A 695-nucleotide genomic window follows, 5' to 3' on the forward strand; every position below is an offset into this window, starting at 1 on the left:
TAAACTCAAATAAGAATTTTTGTCGGAGTCACTTTTAAAAGTCACGTTCTCTCACTCCAAAACAGGTCCTTACATAATTGTTAAAGTACTTTCAAATTCTTTATTTTAAACTTACTACAAAAGTGTCCAATTTGCTCAATATAACTTACGTTTTTCATTAATGTTGTCGTCCCTAAAGATTTCCTACCTAAAAGTTTAAGACAAAATAAAATTTAAAGAAAGTACACATTAAAGGGCAGAAACGATTGATNGATTTCCTACCTAAAAGTTTAAGACGAAATAAAATTTAAAGCTAAGAAAGTACATATTAAAGGGCAGAAACGATTGATTTAAAGCAAAAAATCACTAAAAACTGTTCTAAATTTACATTTCTTTCTCATTAATTTAGCAAGTTCAACAGCAGCTCAGAGCTACATTATATGTTTAACAATTTTCAATTTAAGAGAAGGAAAAATATTCATTTTATTAACCAAGATCAGATATTAATGCTTTTTTGTCCATTATTTTAATCGTTTTCTTTGGTTTCTAGCCACATTTTAGAGTTCACGTTAAAATAAAATCCATAAAACTAATGTGTCTCCAAGCAAGAAGTTTGTAACAATGTATAGATATGAAACTTCCATGAGTTAGTTTTGATAACATATTATTCAAAAGTAGCATTATAATGTGCATGAATCAAATCTTAATGTATCTAA

This window comes from Parasteatoda tepidariorum, chromosome 9, assembly GCF_043381705.1.
Source record: "Parasteatoda tepidariorum isolate YZ-2023 chromosome 9, CAS_Ptep_4.0, whole genome shotgun sequence".
In the NCBI taxonomy this organism is placed as follows: Eukaryota; Metazoa; Arthropoda; class Arachnida; order Araneae; family Theridiidae; genus Parasteatoda; species Parasteatoda tepidariorum.